Source organism: Coptis chinensis, chromosome 3, assembly GCF_015680905.1.
Source record: "Coptis chinensis isolate HL-2020 chromosome 3, ASM1568090v1, whole genome shotgun sequence".
In the NCBI taxonomy this organism is placed as follows: Eukaryota; Viridiplantae; Streptophyta; class Magnoliopsida; order Ranunculales; family Ranunculaceae; genus Coptis; species Coptis chinensis.
Genome location: NC_141458.1, coordinates 52,221,729 through 52,242,925, shown reverse-complemented (window position 1 = coordinate 52,242,925; position 21,197 = coordinate 52,221,729). Strand labels below are relative to the sequence as shown.

Genomic DNA, 21,197 nt, shown 5'->3' with positions numbered 1-21,197 from the left:
ACCTAAACTCTTGAAATGTTATATGGATCCTTTTGAACCTTTCGACGGTGATGACGATAATGACGATGTGTATTGGCAGTACACAAACGACATTGACGATGGGGGAGAGGTACAAGAACCCGAGGAAGTACAAGACTGTGGGGGAGAAGAAGCCGAGGATGTCGCGCCGACTGATAGACATCCCTATGTACTTGAGTATCAAATGAACGACTTCGATTGACAATTTAATCCCAGTGAAGCACTTGATATGCAAGTTGTGTCTTCTACACGTGATACAAAACACGTGTCGAGTGTTGTGGCTAATTCTAAGGTAATTAATAAGTTTTGATTAAATATTTTGAATATTATGCATTAATTAGTTGAGTTGGACCAATTAATTATTTATCTTATACGTATTTTTTTTTTCATAATATCAGCAAGTTATTGACTATCGAGTTAGATCGGCTTTACTTGGTGTTAAAGAGTGGTTGAAGGTTATTAAGAGTTTGTACATATTAGAGATAGTATTCTGTATAGACCTTCGGGTCTTTTGGTTGATGTATATTATGAGAAGACTAATTGGGCAGTGGTCATAACTTTAGTAGAAAGATGGTGGAGTACAACTCATATATTTCATTTTTCTTGTACGGAATTAGGGTTCACACCGCTAGATATAACACCCCGTGTTTTAATTCTTTTATTTTCCTAATAATAATAATAATAAAGATAATAATAATAGATAATAGATAAAATAAAATAGGATAAGTGTTAGTGGAAATAGGAGACGTGGGTTTATGGGATAAACCTTCTTCCCTATTTCGGGGGTTTTGTTTTGAACAGAACAGAAAACAGAATAGGGTTGGTCAAAAACACCGTGAGAGTTTTACAGAAAAGGGAGAAGTTTTAGTGACAACAGAAAAGGAAGATTTTTCCTGGTAGCTGGCTGATAGTCGGAGCACGCTAAAGGTGAGTAGCTATTTTTGCTATTTCACCGAAGTTATAGTTTTCGTGTATCAGTGTATAGGTTTATGTTTTTATACTGCTCATTATCCTGTTGTATTGGACTTCGTGCCATTTGTATTATTAAACTTTGTTGAATTTCGGATTTGTAATTAAACTGTCGAAACTTTGTCACAATTGGGTAAACTGTTGAATCTCAACAGACGTCAATGGCGGCTAAAGCCCCTATACATTATGGATTGAACTGGTAGATAGTTGTGTTTATAGTTTGAAGTTTGGTTGGGTGCTGTCGAAGCTTCGACAAGCGTTAATGGCAGCGCACCCCAGTATCGTTTCTGGTATTTTGATTGATTGTTGTGTTGATGGTTTTGTTAAATTGTGATTTGGGTGGGTGTGTGGTCTTTGTTTCAAGCTTGAAGGAGGCGTCAAGGGGTTTTGACTCCAAACCCCTAATAAAAACGCCATTCTTGTGATCTCGAGGGTTTGGTTTTTGATTTGTGATTTTCGTTGTTTGAATTATTATTTGGTATTGTGAGTGGGGGTTTGATGAATGGTGGTAGTGGGGCTGTTGAGTGAGGGCGGTGGGGAGCTTGGAGAAACCATTAATGGAGGTTGAAACTTTAGATCTAGTTTGAAGAAGAGTGTTGATTTACTGATATTAGAGATTTTAGCTTTTATTAAAGTTGTGGGGTTTCTCATCCTCACCAATATCGGTTTGATGAAGTGAGGGGTGGTGGCCGATTTTTGGGTGGCCGGTTTTGGTGGTGGCTGTTGGAGAAGATGACACTGTTCTATCTATTGGGCTTGGGCCTAGGCTTTGCCTTTTGGTTTCGGTTTGGGCCTTAGCTTGTTAGAGGGTTGTTGGGCCGAAATGTTTAAGTGTTTGGTTGGGCCGGACCAGTTCAATTAAGCTTGGGCCATTTTGGTTTAGTTTGGTTGGGCCGAACCATATCAATTTTTGGGTTGGACTAGATTCATTTCTATTTTTCCGTTTTGGACCAGTTTAATTAAGTTTTGTTTGGGCCTTCTCCAATTAGTTTTTGGGCCAGTTTCTAATATTGCTTGGGGCCGATCCTTAGGACTTAAAATAGATCTTTTGGGTCTTTAAATGTTCGGACTTTTCGGGTTAAGGTTTGGGCTTGGCCAGTTGGGTCCGAACCACTACCTTAGTCATGAGCCCATGAGCCATGCATTTTGACCTTAGCCATGAACCATGGCTATGACCTTGAACCTGTCGAATACGGAAACGACAGTTTGACTTTGACCATGACATGTTGACTTTGACTTTGACATGTTGACTTTGACCATGATATGTTGACTTTGACCTTTGACCTTTGACCAGTTGACCCAATTTGACCTTTTAACTCGGATTATGATTTGGTCTATTAGGATAGGTCTAGGGCTATTAGCATGCTTGGCTTTAGGCTAAGACCTTTCTATATATACATGTGTACGTGTATTAACTACTATGTGATTTTGCAGTATTTTTATGATACGCAACGTTATGACACTTAGACATCCATGAAACTAATAACGCGTAAACCAAAAATACATTTATCAAGATACTTATTCGTTCTCTGAAATGATATATACAATAAAGTTCAATAATCGTAAACAATTTACATGAACCTTTTAGAACTCTCCGCCTAAAGTTTTGGAATTGAGTTTTATGACCGTTAATGTCATATGTTAGGTGGGCATTTATTGAATGTGCCATAAATGGCCCGTTAAGCGTTATCTATGGGTATTCATTGAATGTGCCATGAATGACCCGGTATTCATTGAATGTGCCATGAATGACCGTGATTCTTTGGAGAGAGAGGAACTAAGGTATTAGCCTTAAGGGTTAGTTGTATTATTTGATTATGCGAAAGTGTTTGGGGTTGACTTTTGAATACCTAATATAATATCTACATATGTTATATAGAAGTTATAACTTTCTTTTGCAGGAGGGTAGGACTTAATAACATTTTGTGCAGGGACGCGGTCCTACCCTTATACAACAATGGATATTGGTAAGTATTAATTCAAGTATTTAGATATTAAAATGAGTTATTAAAATGAGTTAATAATATAGAAGTTTTGCTTGGGAAGAAACTATGCCGGTTGAAATGACGGAACTACCTGTCTTCCAAGCTGAAAAAGATTAAGTTATGGGAAAATATAAAGTGATTGTTTGGATAATTAAAGTATGATAATGTTTATATGAGGTTAGTCTACTCATACCAGCAAATTCAATTTTGCTGACCCATGTTTGCTTTGTTTTTGGCGTGGGTGTGTTCTTGGGAACATAGGTGGAAGGGCTGATGGAACCCATGGCGTGTGATTTGGATTTGATCCGAGCGGTCCGGGGAGTTTATTTTATTAGGTCTGATCTTTTGGAAGTATGTAATAACGTAGTTTTCTTTTCATATGACATGAAAATACGATGTTGAAGACCTGTTATTCTTAGAGTGGTTTGATGTTTTATTGGGACGGAAGATAGACTTGTTATAAAGTAATAAAGAGAATTTTGGAGATTATTTTGTTGTTAAGATTCTTTATGATGTGGGTTTTAGGTTTTGACATATGTTGTATCCACCCCGTCATAGCCTGAGTTTTTAGACAATTGAACCAAGTGATGTTTGAGATATTTATATTTCAAATATTCATTTTTTTTAATTGTTTAGAAAATTGGGCTGTGACACTAGACTTCACCATGATTTCTGGGTTGAGTATCGGTATAGGCCAACCGATACCTTTTGATACAAATTATGAGAATATGGGTAGTATGCTTATGAGTTTTTCTCGCTTGGATGCGGATGCTTATGATTCTTCTGGTATTAAGCTATCTTATATTAAAACTGCATATATGGAACCCCTCTTGGATCCTGATATACGAGTGGAGTTAGCTTTGACTGTTCTACCTGGTAGTGAGGGTGCTGATGTGTATGTTAGGGCTTTTTTGATGTTTTTTTATTGGGCATATTCTGTTTCCAAATGGTCATTCTACGGTATGACTTGGATATTATGCTTATGTTTCTGATTTGCATAATATGAGAGATTATGACCTTGGTAGCTCAGTATATGCCACATTGATATCGGCGTTAGATAAATCTTCACAGACATTCGGAAGTAGAAGTCCTCAGATTGTAGGATTCATAGGACTTTTAGAGATTTGGTTTTATGAGTACTTTCGTTGTCTTTGTCCTAACATAGACATGATTGCTGATACTTGCCCTAGATTTGCTAGTTGGTCAGGGCCTCACTTGACTAACATGGGGCAAATTAGAAATAATGTATGTATGGCTCGTGCTCAGATTGATATTAGATCATTGTCATCTATTGAGTGGAGACCTTGTCATTTGTCTGTTGCCTTTGACGATCCAGTTGTGCAACATGCTTGTGTGTTGTCACGTCACAAAGTTGTTTTTGTCGCACGTGATTGTAAGGTTTGGTACTGTGGCGACAGATATTGGAGACAGATGACTGGACGTTATGGAGTTCTATGTGCTCCCATACAAGATGTTAGTGATGCTAAGTCGTGGAGTAGAACTCAAGTTCATGAAGTTCATGTCAGTTGTGGTCTTTGGCTAGATGCGTCTTCTTTTGTTGTTGAGCAGACTGCGGATCAGTATTATAGATGGTAGAACCGTGTCTCTATGGGTCCGTTGTTGCCCCCTGTTGGTCGGGTTAGCAACTTCGAGTTTGTGGGCCTAGAAGGGATGAGATGTGAACTACGTATTCCTCATCCGCCACAGCTTGTTTACAACCCACAACCTTTGAATGCATATCATCTAGCTCCTGTGTCTGCCAGTAATCCTCAGATGTTTGCCGTGTGTGGACCTGATGAGGAGGTTACTTACATTTCCATTCCTGAGGTGCCTCGTGCTCGTTGCCATGAGTTAGAGCCGTAGATTGATCAGTATACCACGGTAAGTTTAGTTGTTTTATTTTTCTTATTCATTATATATATATAATATGTTCTCACAATGTATTTTCTTGGATTTTTAGGCTGAGGTTCGGGAAAGATATGAGAACCAAATTTGTATGTTTGATGGGGATGATGACTGACGTGTATTATTATAGCCAAGAAAGAGAGGAGGCATATTCTCAAACATATCAGCAATCCCAACATGCGTATGACGAGACTCGAAAAGCGTATGAGGATATTCAGCAGATATATACGCAACAACATCAGGGATATGAGGAACTTTAGGCTGAGGTAGTTAACCTTCGTGCAGACAGAGAAGATCTTGGTTCTCAGGTTAGGAACTTAGAGGAGCAGCTTCGGAACATCCAAATAGAGAGAGGAGAGATATCGAGTGGTAAGGGACGTAAGAAGAGAGCTAGATAGATTTTATGTAATATAATAGGTTTTAGATCATTTTGGATATTGGATCATAATCATAGATTTTGGATAATTTTTATCATTTTGTATACATAATTATAATCATTTTTATCATTTTTAGATACAATTGCACAATTTCTAATTTCTTTAATTTCACAATTCCTAATTTTTAGAAAAAACACACGCGATATTGGCAAAACCGTGCCTATAGAAGCCCAAGCCCAGGCGGTGTTGGCAAGACCGCGCCATAGAAACCCACTTAGCAGCCCAAGCCCATGCGGTGTTGGAAAAACCGCGCGATTTTGCTAAAACCGCATGAGAGATTTGATATAGCACCAAAACTGGAACCAAATTTTGGCCGATTTGGTGTTTGGTTTGGTATTTTCATCAACATGTGACTCTCTTGAAGATGAAAAAACACCAAATTGTTAGAAATTTAGTGTTTGATGCTAGGAAAGTGTCTCTCCTAAAGATGCTCTAATAAGTTCAATTATTTGTTAGCTAATACTCTAACAGATCATTTGTCCAGAGCATATATGTTTTTTTTTTGGCAAGTTTGTTTGCTTATTTTTAAAATATGCACCTTGTATTCTAGTTCTTTTGTCTATTGCTGAATCTCAATTTGTTTTGCTGAAGTTGGTCTGTTGGGATACCACTGCAGAGTGGTGTTTATACTTCGATGGAAAAAATGGCATCAGTCAAGAAGATTCGCCACAAGTTTACTCCAATTCTTTATGCTTCATTTTCGTTACTTGGTAGCAGCCACTTGAATGTCAAGAAAATTTCTGCGTTGGCTCATTTAAACCACAGTTGTGGAGGACACTCTTTCGATGATGTAAACAAGGACAGTCCACGTAGGAAGCTGCACAAGGGGCTCTCCATTTCGACCATGGCTGAAACGATATTAGTGCAGGCTCGTGACCCATCTCGCCTAAGTGTGGAATTAGAAAATGCCATTGTAGAATGCATGGAAGTTATACCAACAGAATAAGGAGATGGAAGGATTTCCTAGAAAATCCATATTAAATAATCTTCTTACTGGTCTTGCAGAAAGTCATGACCTTCAGTGGCTTGAGAAAGCTCACAGTTTGGTGGAACTGATTTTTGATGAAGATAAGAATGAATTGTTAGAATTTGAAACTCTAATATACCTCTCTTTTAGTCTTGCAAAGTGTGAGTTGCCAATACCTGCATCAACTGTGCTAAGAAGAATGGTTGAAACAGAAAAGTACCCCCCAGTAACAGCATGGTCGGCAATCGTGGTTCATATGTCAAGGACGACCTCCACGGTGCATACCTTGCTGCCGAAGTTAATTCTTGGAATAGGATACTTGTTCCAAGATAACGTGGTAGATCCACGGAAGAAGACTAACAGGCCTTTGCTTTTCGATGAAGCCTAACACTACCGTCTTCAACCTTGCTTTTGGCCGGGTCGTTTGTTATTTGGCACAAATAGGGAAGGCTGAACAACTTCTGGAAATGATGCCTCGAGTTGGTATGAAGGCTGACTCGAATTTACTGATTATAATGGCACATATCTATGAAAGAAATGGACACAGATGAACTCAAGAAGCTTAAGAGACACATAGATGACACTTGTAACTTGGGCGATTTACAATTTCAACAGTTCTATAACTGTTTACCGACATGTCATTTGAACTTTGGTGACCTTAGTTCTGCATCGCAAATGGTCTTGGAAATGCTCTCTAAGGCCAAGAAAGTGTTAGAAAAATGATTTGCTCAAATCCATTTAAATATGAATGAGTAGTTTGTCTCCCAAGTTACCCCACTTAAGATGAAATGGGTTTTTTCTTGAAACAGTACGTAATGTGAGAAAAACCTTTTCAAAATGATGCATTTGTTTGAAAGCATTGCATTATGCGAAAAAGTGCGACCTTCGAAATGTGCCTTTGGTTTGAAAAGTGCATCATGAAAAGGTGCAACCTTTCGAAATAGGCACCGGTTCAAAAACAGATCTTATATATATGCTTAAAATGGTGTGTCCTTTCGAAACATGTGACTTTTCAAAGAGTTGCTTACTTTTCCCAAGAGTCACTGTGTTGTTTCGAAAAGGCACCACTCACCTATAAATAGTGGATGAATTTGGAGAGAAAAAGACACCAGATCACACAGAGTTCTGATTTTTCTCTTCTCCCTATGTTCTTAGTCAAATACTATGTTGTGTTCGCTGAGTCTATAGAATTGAAGTGCTAGCTTTCTATAGAAGGAAATCCGTTCTATCTTGGGAGATAGTTTCCCATCAACCATCAAGCACCGTGAGGTTGTTAGGAATATACAACTTAATTGTACTTACTCTTTACCAATTACCAAACTATACAAACCTTTTGTCTTGTAAGTGTCTTGTACTTCTTAATTAAATCCGAGCCTAGTGTAGATACACTATGTCCTTAAGACAGATTTTCCCCCTCACGGTGCTTGAAGGTTGATGGGAAACTATCTCCCAAGATAGAACGGATTTCTTTCTATAGAAAGCTAGCACTTCAATTCTATAGACTCAAATAACACAACATAGTATTTGACTAAGAACGAGGAGAAGAAGAGAAAATCGTAACTCAGGCGGTGATCTCGGTGTCTTTTCTCTCCAAATTCATCCACTATTTATAGGTGAGTGGTGCCTTTTGAAACAACACGGTGACTCTTGGGAAAAGTAAGCAACTCTTTGAAAAGTCACATGTTTTGAAAGGACACACCATTTTAAGATATAAGACTATTTTGAACCGGTGCCTATTTCGAAAGGTTGCACCTTTTCGGCATGATGAACCGTTTCAAAAAAGGCACATTTCGAAAGGTCGCACCTTTTCGCATAATGCACTTTGTTTCAAACAAATGCATCATTTTGAAAAAGGTTTTCTCACATTACGTATTGTTTCAAGAAAAACCCATTTCATCTTAAGTGGGGTAACTTGAGAGACAAACTACTCATTCATATTTAAATGGATTTGAGCAAATCATTTTTCTAACAATCCCCACATGAATGAAAATTTGGCTTCTTCTATCATAAACATCGGATTTCGTTCTTTTACAAATGAAAAGATACCGCGATCGTCAAGTAGCATGGGAGGCATTGAACTTGCCTTAGTGAAAGACGATCGGATTTAATTGGACGATCGGTGACTTCAATTAATGTCCTTGAACCGTCACCGCTTGTATAAACCTAGACAATCATCTTCACGCCAGCATCGCCTCGAATCTTGTTGGTTCTCACGTTTGTGTTCATTTTGGCCTTGAACACTTCTTGGTTTCGAGATAGTGCTTTTGAGACATTTGTCTTTAAAATTCTCATAGAAGCGGCCCCACTTTCGCACTAACATAGGTGATTTCTATAAAGAGTATCCTGCAATACTCCACTTGGATAACATAACTTTCCAAGATATAGTAAATCATTAAAAGCTTGACTTATCCTGATTCTCGCGGCAGATATGCACTGTCTTATATAGGAATGGGTTAGAGTATAATATTACTCCCCAGTGCTAACTGAGTCACAAACATAATTCAGTTGGCCCATTGAACCTAGATCTTGGGATCTCCAGTCAACTAGGTTGGTTTTTCCATTATGATGACTCTTGGTTGATTATCTCAAAAGCTTTAAGCCTATTCCTCTTGATAATCTTTCTACTTGCTCTCTTGTTAAACCTTTTGTAGGCGGATCCGCAATGTTATCTTTTGACCTTACATAGTCGATTGAGATAACTCCATTTGAGAGCAATTGTCTAACGGTATTATGTCTACGACGTATATGTCGAGACTTCCCGTTATACATGCTACTGCGGCTCTACCAATAGCAGATTGGTCATCACGGTGTATACACACACCGTAAGGTTTAGCCCTGTTTGGAATATCCTCTAAGAAATTTCAAGTCATTCAAATTCTTCTCGGCTTTGTCCAACGCTATGAATTCGATTCCATAGTGGACCTTACTACTATGCATTGCTTTGAGGATTTCCAAGAAATTTATGCATCTCTCCTAGAGTAAAACACCACATTTGATGTCTTTTGAGTAATGTTTCAACAAATTTCCAATTTTGAATTAATTAATTCAAGAAGATACATAATCCCCACATTTTTCCAATTTCTCATGACAAAGTCAATAAATTGGAAAACCATGTAGATATATGTTTTTCAAGTGAGGCTTCTTCTTAAAGAATGTCACATATCATTTATATAGTGTCGAAAACACTTCTAAGACCTCATTTTTTGTCGACAAGTATGTTTATAAAACAATATCTTAAGCAATCTTCTTTATTGACACTCGTGTGGCTTAATAGTAAAACACATATATCTTACAAATAATACAATATTTTTAGAACCCTTTTAGCACCCTCCATTCCTAACATCGGAATGAAGCAAGGATTCTTGGAATCTTGGAGCATAATTCCCCAAGTGTGGCATTACCACCACCTTGTTTGCTTTCAAGAAGTCCATTCCAAGAATGACTTGAAAATGGTCTAAGCTAGCTACCATCAGTCCACCTTTCTTCGCCAACAGGCATCTTAATGTCAACTTCCAAGCGAAGTCCTTTCACCGGTTTCGGCTTCTTGGTTCAAGCCTCTCATAGAGCCCGTACATTCGCTAGTTTCAATCCAATAGCCTCGTGATATACATACTTTCGAGAGATTAATGTATGAGTTGAACCAAGATCTACCATTGCTAGTATACACCAGAAGTTATTGAGTTCCACTTCTACTAACATAAGGTCGCCATCGGGGACCAAAATGTTCATACCATTCAACTAACTAGTAGGTCTAGCAAATGAAATAGGAACAACATGAATAGGAGAACCCTGGTGGTGTTGTCATTTCTACTCTAAAATAGAAACACACCTTCATTATTTCCTTAAACCAAAAAGAAAAGAAAACAAAACAAATTTCGCCGTGGTAGAAAGAAGAAGAAGAAGAAAAAATGGTCTTAAGTTGTTAGGAATATACAACTTAATTGTACTTACTCTTTACCAATTACCAAACTATACAAACCTTTTGTCTTGTAAGTGTCTTGTACTTTTAATTAAATCCGAGCCTAGTGTAGATACACTATGTCCTTAAGACAGATTTTCCCCTCACACGGTGCTTGAAGGTTGATAGGAAACTATCTCCCAAGATAGAACGGATTTCCTTCTATAAAGCTAGCACTTCAATTCTATAGACTTCAGTGAACACAACATAAGTATTTGACTAAGAAGAGGAGGAGGGAGAAGAGAAAATCGAACTATGTGTGATCACGGTGTCTTTTCTCTCCAAATTCATCCACTATTTATAGGTGAGTGGTGCCTTTTCAAAACAACACGGTGACTCTTGGAAAAAAAAGAACTCTTTGAAAAGTCACATGTTTCGAAAAGACGACACACCATTTTAAGATATAACATCGCTTTCAAACCAAAGCTTTATTTCGAAAGGTGTTGCAGACTTTTCGGCATGATGCATTTGTTTCAAACCAAAGGCACATTTCGAAAAGCGTCGCGACTTTTTTAAGCGCATAATGCAATCGTTTCAAACAAACGCATCATTTTGAAAAAGTTTTTTTCACATTACGCATCTTGTTTTCAAAAAAAACCCATTTCATCTTAAGTGGGGTAACTTGGGAGACAAACTACTCATTCATATTTAAATGGATTTGAGCAAATCATTTTTCTAACAGAAAGCAGAAAGCACGTAATTCTCTTGCTTCAGCAACAGTTACACTTGAAGCTGTCGGTACTCGTAAGTTCTCCTCACCCATAATAAATTCCAGACAAGCATGTGGCCTTCAAAAATCTGATGTTCCAAAGCATCCTAGATTTGTTGAAAGCTCGGACTTTTCGTTTGAAGAGTTCTGCAGAGATCGAAATTATGTAGGCCTAGAGGCTGAGGCAAAAGAGACACTCGATCTTCTATTGGAAAACTTGCAGAACCGAGTTGAACTGGTTACTTCCGAATGTGGTATACTCCAGCCGACTGAATTTTTTTACGCCAAACTGGTTAAGTCCTTCTTAGAAGCTTGTAAGGTCAAAGAACTGGCCGAATTCTTGATACAAGCAGATAAAGAAGATGCCCCAGTTGCTATTGAGAATTCAGCTGTGGTTCATGTGATTAGTGCCTGCATCTTGCTTGGCTGGTTAGATCAAGCACATGATCTCATTGATGAGATGCGTTTTGCTGGAATAAGAACTGGTTCATCGGTCTACTCTGCCCTGCCAAAAGCATATTGCAAAGAAAATCGGCCATTAGAAATCTCATCTCTTCTGAGAGATGCTCGCAAGAAGGAATACAACTTGATTCGAGCTGCTATGAAGCATTGATCCAATCTCGGGTACTTGAGCAAGACACTCAGGGTGCTCTTCATCTATTTAAAGAGATGAAAGAGACCAAAATTTCAAAAACTTGCCATGAAGAGTTTGATATGTTAGTGAAGGGATGTGCTGAGAGTGGAGAAGCAGGCATGATGGCTAAGCTCTTGCAGGAAATTAAGGAAGAGCAGAGGGCCGACTGTGGAGTTCATGAATGGAACAACGTGATCCACTTTTTTTGCAAGAAGAGATTGATGCAAGACGCGGAGAAGGCTTTGAAGAAGATGAGGGCTTTGGGGCAAACCCCGAATGCACAGACTTTTACAGGTTATGCTGCTATTGGAGGAAAATATATAGAGGTGACTGAGCTGTGGGGTGAAATGAAGGATCTTGCTTCTTCTAGCTCAATGAAGTTCGACCAGGAGCTCCTAGATTCTGTATTATACACGTTTGTGAGAGGTGGATTTTTCCTCAGAGCAAATGAAGTGGTGGAGAAGATGGAGGCTGGCGATATGTTTATTGACAAGTATAAGTACAGGACCATTTTCTTGAAATATCATAAAACACTTGACAAGAAAAAGAATCCTAAGGTCCAGACAGAAGCCCGATTTAAGAGGAGAGAAGCAGCATTAGCTTTCAGGAAATGGTTGGGTTTGCTTTAAAAAAAGTTATTTATCTTATAAAACTGTGTCGATGTCACGATTGGATTTTGAGGCTGAAGCATTCAGGAAAGGGACGACGCCGTCTTTTGTCTTCTACATTGTCTCGTTAGCCATTTGCATTAAAACGAGTAGAAGAGAAGACTGGGATACGGAACAGTGCAAAGGCTCTCAATTGTTATCGATATTGATTCTTACAAGGTATATTTGCCTTCAATGCACCCTAATCCTGGAACTTTGTGAAGTCATAATTTGCTAAATGATTCAAGCATTGTTACTCGTAACCAACTCTTGTATGTTGTTAAACCATTTAGTTGTTACATGCAACAGATGCAAAGTTTATTGCTTTTATGTTTTGGAAGTCTGTTAGTGATTTTTATCAATGAATTTGATTCATTTCATACAGTGTTGATATCCTGACTTCTTTATTTCCTGCTTTTGTAGGTTGCAACTTGTCAGAGACCTTCCATTTATGCTCATGCTCATGCTCATGCTCATGCTTGTCATTTGGTTATGATCGATATATAGTGCTTTGGGAGTTCTAGTTGCAGTTTCTTATCTCAAAGTCAAGGTCATCTCTAACTTGCACGTGTAATATTACTAATGCAGTGGTATACATATATTGTGTAAATAGAAGTCAAGCGTAACATGAATTTCCAAAACGTTCTTACTGGATGTTCAGAAAGAGTTTCAATTTTCTCATATTTTATTGCATCAACAATTTTGATATAATGTTCGATATGTGGCTTCATTAGTAAATTATTAACAAGGGTTAGATCTTATACGGGGAGCTGAAGTAGAAAGGACTCCAACATGTTTTTAGCATTAAAAGTTGTAGATGATCCACATTAACCATTAGCTTCAAAAAGTAGGGGAGGCTTTTGGGCAATGACGAAAGTATTCGTTTTTGGGAGGATGTTTGGTTGGAAGAGAGACCCCTGTTGCGGGTGTTCCCTAGATTATATGCCTTATCTGACTTTAAAAATAAGTCGGTTCGCTGGTTCATGAGGGAAGATAATAGTTCTGTTGCTTGGATCCTTGGGATTTATGTTGCTCTCTCTGATAGGGATATAGTGAGTGTGGCTGCACTCACAATGAAGTTAGACATTTTCTCTTTTGTGAGACCGGAAAAAGATAAAAGACTTTGGCATATTGACAAAAAAAGGAGTATTTTCTTGCAGATCTTTTTACTTTAAACTTCACACTTGTTTCTCATCGGGGTCTAAATGTTCTTCATAATTTTTCAAGTCAGACTATTTGGGGTTCTAAAGTTCCCTTGAAAGTTGTTTTTTTTTGTATGGTGTGTGTCGTTAGGTAAGATCTTGACTATCGGTAACCTAAAAAAAAAACGTATCAAAGAGGTGATTATCAATTTTTGTCCTTTGTGCTTGAGAGATGGGGAGTCTGTGAATCATATTCTCTTGTTGTGTCCATTCTCTTGGAGAATATGGTGTTCTTTCTTGTTCAAGTCCGTGGTCTCTTGGTCCTGGTTCAGTGAAGAAGGTATTAGCCTCATGGAACTTGAGGGTTCATTCTCGGAAGGGATGCCATCTTTGGAGCATGCTTCCATTTGCAATCCTATGGGGGTCTATGGTTGGAGAGGAATAATAGACATTTTGAAGCTACTACGATGTCTATGGGGAAGGTGGTTTTGGCCATCAAAGCACGGCTGTTTTGCTGGTTGAAAGTGCATGACGAGTTTCAAGACATCCCTTTTGAGGCCTTCGTGTGTAGATGGGAGTCCATTATGAGATGAGAGCAGGATTGTGAGTCCTTTTGAGGCCTTCATGTGCAGACATCCCTTTTTGTTTTTTGTTTTCAGTTTCTTAGTAGCTTGTACTATAGGATATCTCATATTCTCATCCTACTTCTTTTCGTTTACATATATATAAATACTGTACTTTACCGATTAAAAAAAAAGGAACTTCCCCGTAGATGGCATCTTAAGTTGGGGGTATATCAAGACTAAGATTTAGAGACCAGGAACATGAGTAGTTTCGGCGCTAAGAGTGCTCACAGTGTAATAGTTCCTTTGGTGGTTTATAGATAGGTGAGTGAAGAGACATATTGATTTATGCATGAAAACCACCTTGGATTGTGGGTTTTGCCAGGCGGTTTACATCATTGACGTGCGTGAACAAATGTTTCACATCGTGATATGGGTAAAGTATTCTCTAAATGCTCATATTCTCTGAAGTCTAAATTCTCATCCGAGTTGCCTCTTCTTATTGATTCTCTTCTCCTTCTTCTTGTTCACTCTGTCTAGGTCTTTATTCTGGTCTACGCTTGCTGATGGTGATTTGATGCTCAATATTTATCTTTATTCAGTTTTAGTGCATGTCTTCATGAATCGTGATTGGGCAGTATATAATGGGACAGCAAAGGAAACCTTAACCTATTGTTGTTAATTTCTATGAGAAAATTTGCATTGGGAAGCTCAGGAAGAACTTTTATTGGAGAAACCTTCCTGAAAGTCTTCAAGGACAATGAAACTCATAGCTTCTAATATAAAAAACACATAAAAAATAAGAATGAATCCCTTTCTTAAATGTAATATGTCCCCCCTTCCTGATAAAGAAAGGGAAGATGCCAAACTCGATTTCCGATAAGGTGATAAACTTCATAAGTTTGCTTAATGTTTACTTCCATATTTAGATATCTCCTCCTAGAACCATTAGCGGGTTATTAACTATCTAGAAAAGGAATACAAAAACAAATCATACTCAAACTTTCTGTCCTGAACTGCACTTTTTTGTGACCCTTTTATTTGCATACATATGCATGAACTTCGTCTTCAACTTACATCTTATGGATAGCAACTTACTTTCAACTGATAATATGAACTGAGTTATCAGTGAGCTGTGGTCATGTAGGTTAGACTGTGACCAGTTTTTTAGAATTAATGCCGTCGTTCTTTTTTTACCGCGTTTCTTGAGACCTTTTTATTTTATTTTCTAAAATGTAGATCTACTTACGAAAATTAGGCCTCAGTGTCATTAATTTCCACTTTCCAGGTAAAGTAGTTGTGAAGTTCTGCAGATACCTTCACCAACTGGTGCTCGAGAATGAAGCCTACTCAGCTGGAGACTTAGGCCCTTCTGTTCAGAAAGCCTTTTTTAGGTACCTTTCATCATTCTATTTGGAATTTAGCTGTTACATTTGTTTTGAACTTCTGAAGAGGTTTCAGTCTATTCATAGCCAAAATAAAGTGGTGGAACCTTTCTGGGTTGCTTCACCCAAAATCGGCTCTCTTTGTTCATTGGTAGCTTGAAGCAAGGCAAAACTAATAGTTACATCAGTTTCCTACTTTATCTAAATGTAGCATTCTTTCTAATGAGCAGAATGGATGAGATGATGTGTGTCCAAAGAGGGTGGAGAGAGCTAGCTGTATTGGGTGATAAATTTAACAAGTTTACCAGCATGATAGAAGGTTTAATATGGTTTCCTAGGGGTGAGGCTAATGACCATGTGGATGGTTGGGCTTTCGAGGAGGTACATTTATTAGATTTTATTCAAACAAGATGACATGACATCTATCTCTTTTGTTGTTGTTTTTGTTATTGTAATGACATCTGTATATTTCTTTTTCTCATGTCAACATGAACCTGCTGTGGAAACAAAGATCAATTTTATATATTTTAGTTCTTCTCTCTGGATTTTGGTTTAGCATATCAATTCTCCATTAATCTTATGCTCTTCAAACATTCAACTATGGGTCCCACTCCAATTTTGCTGGACCATCTCCTGGAAGCACTGCCCATGTTGCAGTCATATGAAACAACCAACTTATTGTTGCAAATGCCGCTGATTCATGCTGTGTCAACTCTAGGAAGGGTCTGGTAAGACTTAGTACATAGTTGTTGTCAACTTATCTCCATTTCATTTCTATACTGTGTAAGGAAAACTTTTTGGTTTCTAGTCTTTGTTTGTCCCCCTCCGCCGTGTCTTCCTCCCTGATCAAATAGTAGAAATAAGATTAATACAGTTACTGCCATTGCTGTCTAAAAGTTTTTATTTGTTTGTTGAACTACTTTTGCTCCTAATATCCCGAAGAACTTATTTCACATTTGATAGAATATATAGTACTCTAGTCGATATGACTATATGGTGGCCAATCTACAGATGATAATTGATAAGTGCGTGTGTAGGTTTTTTTTCTCTAAGGGATACGTGAGTCTGTAGAGATGCACTGGGAAGTGTTTTGAGTTATATAACATGAAGGAAAAAAAATGATTAAATGCACAAAATATAAAGAAGATTTAAGTTATTGGCGACACACTGTCTCTAACCCTTCTGTAAATAGCTAGTATATTTGATGCTCAATTCAGAAATCTTTTGTAGGCATACAATTTGTCAAGGGATCACAAGGCTGAGCTTGAGGTTGAGAAAGAAAGGATCCTTAAAGCTGGTGGTTTTATCCATGCAGGGTGTGTAAATGGAAGCTTGAATTTGGCAAGAGCAATAGGTACATACTAGGCTGCTTTCGAGTTCTATTATTGTTAAGTCCTTACCCCCTGAAGTAAAAAGGTGATGAGAATACCTGGCGCTTGATTCTTAGAACCTCCTTTCGGTTGGTTGCAGGAGATATGGAGTTTAAACAGAAAGTTTTTGCCTGCAGAAAAGTAGATTATAACTGCCAGCCCAGATATAAACACTGTATGTACTATATGTCATTTTCTGCTAATGAGGCGGTTCATGATAGGTTTAGTTTCTGTTGCTTTCTTCCTGTGGTGAACTTGTAGCTCATTTTCATAGCTTCAAATCCATAGCTTGCGTTAAATCTGATATACTAGAATTTCTCCAGACCGTTTGCGTGACTTTGAAAATGGATGATACGGTAAATCAAATTGATTGAGCCCATAGATAATATTTGTATGATAAAAAATGGTAGATTGCCAAACACTTTATACCATAGTACAGATTCATCAGCAATTGTAGCAATTGCCAAACACTTAATATATTGAGTGACGAGACAATTTCCAAATTAACTCTATTTCTGGATTAGTAATCATGCATTGTAGTTCCTGAATATTGCAATACATAGGAAATTGTGTGAGTTTGGGAAAGAGATCTCACCGTTGTTAGTTTCGAATTGTAGATCATCTGTGAAATGCTTCAAAAAAAATCTGGACATTTGGTGTAAGGTATATATAATCAACATAGACAAAAATAAAATAACTCAATATGTTGAAGTCAATATATAATATTGAATAATGCCGACAGAGAGCCATTTATCGGTTGTATACTCCTCTGTATCGGTTATATAAAGTCAATATATAATCTGTATGAAGATTTTCTGAGGGTTGATATGTTATTGGGTTTGGCATTCCGTACGTCACCCACATTTTGTGTTCCTCTGCATCTATACGTGAGGATAGTATGGGAAACTGAAAATTCTATTTTCTTTTGTCTAGAATGTTACTAACTTCTTTATGAATAGCACCTCAGCTGTATTCATTCTTCTCATACGATCTTGATTTTTTTCTTTTTAGGTGGACCTTTGTGATGATGATGATTTTCTTTTGTTGGCATGTGATGGTATTTGGTAAGTCCTGTTCGCGTAGTGTTAGTTCGTAGATGATATATTCTTTTGATCCCAGTAGCTTACCTTTGATTAATCCGAGGTTCTAGATTTCTAGTTGGATTTATGCATATTGAAATTCTTCAATTGTTACATTGGATATTGTGTTGAGATCGAATTTGTGGACAGGCACCATTTTGCTGTCCACCGGACATTAAAAAACTGATTGGTCCACCTCACCTAACGTCAAATAATATGACCAGCACTTGACCGCAACATCAATTCTTTTTTTTTTAAAAAAAAAATAGAAAATAAAATTTAAACAGTATACATTCATCTTCTCAGTCTCTTTATCCCTATAGATATGCAACCATGTTCTATCAAAAATACACATGAAGAAGTTGCAAGAAACAGGATGTAGATGTCAATTGGTAGAGAGTTGAATCAATTTATTTTTATTTTTTTTTTATTATTATTATTTTTTTTAATATCAGTAAAAATCAATTCATTAATATTAACATAAAGATATAGTGTTACAAGTAATAGGCTAAGTAGCAAGGAGCTACTCAATACCCAAGAGGATCCCCTATACCCGGTTACAAACCCTTCTATAATACAAGGGTATCCCAATTACAAATAAAGTCTTGGTAGGTCACCCCTTTGAAACGTGGGTTAGCACTTGTCCAATTGTGTAACTCCTCTTTGATCCTTTCCACTACCTTGTGGATGTCTTTTTCTAGTTGCTCAAATATTCTTGTGTTCCTCTCCTTCCATAAGTTCCAAACAATAGCTCTAGGGAGGTGATCCGCAATCCATGATGTTTTGTTAGAAAGTGGTTGTAGTATGAGTTTACTACTTAGTGCTTCTTTGATGTTAGAAGGTGCCCTCCAAGGTTTAAGGAATGATGAGAAAAAAGAGTCCCAAATATTCTTCGAAAAGGCACAAGTAAGAAGGAGATGATCCACACTCTCCTCACTCACTTTGCAAAGTGGGCAAACATTGTGGAGTTTCATACCTCTTTTATTAAAGACATCAATGGTTTTAATTCTCTCCAAGAAAGCAAGCCAACAAAAGAAAGCCACTTTAAATGGAATCGAATCCGCCCATATCTTTTTGTAAGGAAAGTCACGAACTATCTCCTCGTCTTCTAGGTTATGCAAAGCATACTCTTTAGCCAACACATAATAGAATGACTGCACCGAGAACTCCTCTTTGTTGTCCCACAACCAATTCCTTCTATCCACGTCCCTCTTTGTGTTGGATTTGTGAAGAAGAGGCATTTTTGAATTTCATGAAATGGTGGTTTTCAAGTAGCCTAACTCCATGAATGAACCTGCTAGTCTAGTTCTTCATCATCAAGAACTATTTCTTTTCATAATTTCGTAATCTACAAAATTGGGTTTTGAGTTTACTGTAATCTACTACAAACAAAATTTATCTCCTAAAATCTTTGTTTAGAACTTTAGATCACTAAGACCCCATTTAAAATAACACTGAACCTTGTTGCTTGCCATAATTTGATGTGGTAGACGAATGGGAGAAGATGAGCAGTGCGTAATCTTTTGGATTTTTTTTTTTATTGTATTTCTTTAGATTTTGTTAATGGAAAAAAAGAAGACAGAAAAATGCTTTAGTGTTAGTCCCCTTATTGAGTTTAGTGACGTGGACCAATCAGGTCTTGGTGTCTTGTGGACAGGAAAATGATGTATGTCCAAAAATTCATTCTCTATTGTGTTCTCTCTGATGGCGTAATTTGTTAATTAGGACGTTGAAGTTTCCATGTTAATCTGCTGGTGAACTTTTAATGAAAAGTTGAAAACTATTCTGTAATTTTCACCTTACAAAACCTTAAATGTCTGCGACGTAATTTGTGTAAGGTGAATAATAATCGTAACAAGAAGGATGGCCTTAAGGTGGCAGACACAGGAAGCTTCTCTCTTTCCTATATCACGTATGGAAGAGACTGAACACTGTCCTACTATTAATATTCATCGCTGGACATAAAGAAAGACATAGATGTTTGAATTTTAGTTATAAACTAGGATAGTGGAACAGACTTTGCTGCAATTCTGCATTATTCAGTAGATATGTTTTCAATTTTGGATGATGATTTCTGTACTAGCTCCATTGTCTAAAGGATTAAAATTCGGAGAAAGGTGCGTCAAAGTCATCATATTTGTTCCACTCGGATATTCCTTTCGACAACATTTACCCTACTTGGATTTGTACACACAAACACAGAACAAGAAGTCAAAGGTCAAATGAATGTTCTGTTGTCTGCATGTAGTGTTTCTAATTTTTATGTCTCAGATCCTTAGTAATGATTAAGTTGGTTATTCAATTGGGTTTTGAATGTACTTCTACTTTCCGGTTATTGCTGAGTCCTGTTGCATGTTTTTTTCCTGGGACTGCATGTCAAGCCAGTAACTAGTTGCTTTCATACATGAACAGTTGATCTATGTAAGTTGGTTCGATCCTCTTTGCACTCATACAAATTTAATCTATATTAAATACTAATCATTTGCATATTGAATCATGGATGCATTGGTCCAGCCTGTTCAGTCACCACCTTTTCCATGGTCAAGAGATAAAATCCCAATTGAGTGGGAAAGAAAGAGTTGTTAATGGCTCAACAATAATGATCAGAAGTCAGTAATGACTATCCTAAAGACTAAAACAGAGATTCATAATGTATCTAACAGTCTGGATCAGTGGATATAGATCACATTTACAGGTGCGAAAAATTATCGGTTGTGACTTGTGAGTATGACATTAAGCTAATCAAACATGCAGGAAAGCACGCTCTCAGCAGTATGTGAAAGAGTGTTTGAAAGGTGGTTGGTTCCATCAACGGGGAGTGGTAGGGTGTGACAACATGACAATAATTTTGGTGCAGTACAAGAAGACTAGTGAATCCAATCTACCTGTGAAGGAGCAAACATCAACGTTTGAACCAGATTCCCAACCAGAAGAGTCTGAATCAAAATAGTCAAGTTGGTGTCTGGAGAGTTATGATCCTCATTTTACACGATCTTCCAAAGACTAGGGGTCATAAAACGTGTAGGTTATTTATGAAAAAAAAAATCTAGATTAGCTTAGGTAAGTTTTTTATTTTGTAATCCTTGTTGTTCGGCTTTTGTTACCTTTGACATTTTGGTTACACTCTACAGATCTCCATGACAATCTATAGTAAGAGAACAGATTCTGGATTCGTCTGGTTGCTGTATTTTCACCGTAGTATTTGGACATTGATTGTCTCATGGACCAAAATATTGCCAATATATCCGATATATTGTTGATATATATTGGTATTTTGGTACACCGATATCGATATTTTTGATATATATCCACTGAATATAGAACTTTTTTTTCCCGATATATATCGGAATTTTTGATATAAAACTTTATATCGTCGAGATAATTGATATATTTGATATTTATGATATATATTATTTGATTTTTTGACCA

At 37.3% G+C, this 21,197-nt stretch overlaps 1 pseudogene across 1 annotated transcript; it reads left to right on the top strand.

The window, feature by feature from the left end:
• The first annotated feature begins 5,896 nt into the window (after positions 1-5,896).
• LOC147509977 (pentatricopeptide repeat-containing protein At1g03100, mitochondrial-like) lies at positions 5,897-20,940 on the top strand (annotated as a pseudogene). Its single transcript, XR_015218667.1, has 9 exons — positions 5,897-6,989; positions 10,929-12,409; positions 12,653-12,779; positions 15,223-15,328; positions 15,550-16,047; positions 16,550-16,673; positions 16,790-16,864; positions 17,701-17,753; positions 20,523-20,940. The product of XR_015218667.1 is annotated as a pentatricopeptide repeat-containing protein At1g03100, mitochondrial-like (transcript).
• The last annotated feature ends 257 nt before the right edge of the window (positions 20,941-21,197 follow it).